Source organism: Ixodes scapularis, unplaced genomic scaffold, assembly GCF_016920785.2.
Source record: "Ixodes scapularis isolate PalLabHiFi unplaced genomic scaffold, ASM1692078v2 ptg001477l_1__unscaffolded, whole genome shotgun sequence".
Lineage (NCBI taxonomy): Eukaryota > Metazoa > Arthropoda > Arachnida > Ixodida > Ixodidae > Ixodes > Ixodes scapularis.
The window spans coordinates 328,021-330,554 of record NW_024610154.1 but is presented as its reverse complement, the minus strand read 5'-3'; the positions used below and the strand labels follow the sequence as shown (position 1 = coordinate 330,554).

At 47.5% G+C, this 2,534-nt stretch overlaps 1 pseudogene; it reads right to left on the bottom strand.

Moving 5' to 3' along the window:
* Window positions 1–655: 655 nt before the first annotated feature.
* LOC121048021 lies at window positions 656–1,263 on the bottom strand (annotated as a pseudogene).
* Between the last annotated feature and the right edge of the window lie 1,271 nt (window positions 1,264–2,534).

The window sequence follows — 2,534 nt, the reverse complement described above, 5'->3', positions numbered from 1 at the left end:
TTCACCTACGTATGCTAAATTATATGAGCATCAAAGAACGCCGAGATCATAGTTCTCTGCGCCGCACCTGCTGGCGTCTGCAGCAGTACTTTTTCTAAAGCAAAAATATAAAACAAATAGCACTTGTATGTTTGCCAACGCCTTATTTTTGAAAATACACTTGGAATCTTTTATATAGATAAAAGAAGCGCGCGCCGGAAGGACTGAAATTCTAGTCCTTTTGGGATGACACACATATCCATTTGGGATGACCGACACTTGCCCTAGCGGCCCTGCCATTGTTTAAGGTATTTTTTAAACGCCATTTTGAAAATGGACTTTAGCTGGGCCGTCATATTCCGCATTATATCTTCTTGTGACCCACATAGGGTCCCTTTCAGCGGCATTTTTATCTTGGGGAAGTGCCAGAAATCACAAGGAGCGACGTCGGGAAAGTAGAGAGCCTGATGCGTGCTGTGTCTGGCCAAGAAACTCAATTGGATGCAAAGAACGAGCTGGTGCAGTCATGGTGCCACTGTCGTGTTCCAGCTACCCACAGATCCGGTGTCTCGTGCTGCACGGCATTGTGAAGAGTACTAGCAGAAGATACGTTGAGGTAGTACTCTTTGGTAATGTTTTAACCTTGTAGTGCATACTCGGGATGCATTACCCCAGGAGAGTCAAAGAAAATGGTCAACATCACTTTGATGTTGCTATGCACCTGTCATGCTTGTTTTCACACCGGGATGTTGAATGTCTCCATTGTGATGACTACATCTTGGTTTCCAGATCGTACGCGTTAACTCATGACTCATCACCAGTGATGACGGAGTTCAGGAAGCTGGGGTCACCATTTATGGAGTCCAACATGTCTTGCGAGACGTCCAGACAGAGTTCCTTTTGCTCTATAGTGAGCAACGTCGGCATGAATTTCACAGACACTCTACGTAGACCCAAATCCTCCTTCGAAATTGAATGCACTGAACTGGAACATACTCCCACCTCAGCTGTAGGTTTTTTTAACGGTGCTGCGACGGTCCTGCACAAAAAGAGTCCGCACTTGGTTAATCACCTCGTTATTTCGGCTAGTTAAAGGCCTTCCGGAACGTGCGTCGCTTTCCACGGACGTGCGGCCATCTTTGATCCGGTAGCACCACTTGTTAATTTGTGCAATGTGCATGGCATTGTCGCCGAAAGCCTGCTGAATCTTTCTAATTGTTTTCACCTGAGTGTCACCAAGTTTGAACAAAATTTGAAGCAATACATATATTCAAGCCGTAGCATCACCTTAGGAAAAGAAAGAAAAAACGACGAAGACTGGCTGCAATTACTCACTCGGAAGCTGACTGCCAGCAACTCATTTTCTGCGGGCCTGATAAAATTCAGTCATCTGCATTAATGTTCCCTTCACCTCCTCACCAGAAGATGCTGTCCGCACTTCATTTGTTTCCGTGGGACAAATTTAGGTCGGATACCTTCACATACTGCAAAATGCGGCACGCCAAACCTGAGGAGGCACAGACACGTAGCCAGAGGGTGCTTAGGCTCGGAGGGTGGGCGGAACGTGCTACCACAGGTTATGCTCTCGTCTTGTCAAAGTGCCTGTCAGTCAAGCGAATGGCTTTCAGAATTATTTATGCTTCAAAACAGAGTTCGGAGCTCTCTTCGGCGCTTCCACGAGTTGTTCTTGATCTTCTCTCTTTAAAAGGACCATTCTGTGGTCTGGGGTGTTGCCTGTAGGGTCCAAAGATCCAGACACTGAAGCCGTACAGGGTATGTGCTTGCCTCTTTAAAGGGATACTGAACCGAATTTTTAATTTTGCAAAATAAGGCTCTAGAAGCGTTGAACAGGACTCTACGAACTCCAAAACATTACTTGTACATCGATATCTCAAAAGGAATGGCCGCACTTTTGGAAAAGAAGGGCGTGACCAAGCGAGGTCTCTGACACCACCGCCCTGCGGGAGAATTTGAGAATGAGGGGGAGCGGCCTCGCTTCGGTTCACCAGCTCGACACGGGACGTAGTGAGGAGGAGAGGGAATGGGGAATCGAATCGTGACGTGCCTTGTCTTGTCGGCCTCGTCAACCGGGTTCAGTAAGGCACTTCTTTTCTAAAAATATGGCGATCCGTTAGAGATATCGCTGTATGAGTGATGTTTTGGGGTTTTGCATCGACCCGCCTATCTGTCCAGCCTTGTTTTGCGAGTTCGAAAATTCGGTTCAGTATCTCTTTAAAGCTTAGTCGAAAGACATCACGTTTTACCCAGAGGCTCCACACCAGACGTGTCACTCTCAGAGGCGTCATCTATATCCAGCCCGATGATGATGGGCTGGATGTGAGCACTAGTGGCATTGCCTTGTTGGAACGCTTCTTCCACCCCAACAATGTGCTTCCAAGCATTGCACAAGCTTTCAGCCGTGACCAACCCAGCTTCATTGATGAGCTATTGAAATATGGCACTTCTCGAGAACTCCCGAGTGACTGTGGATGTGCCTTCCTGTCAAAGTCTAGTCTGAAATTCTGCAAGCCTGCCTCCCCCCCCCCCCCCCCCAT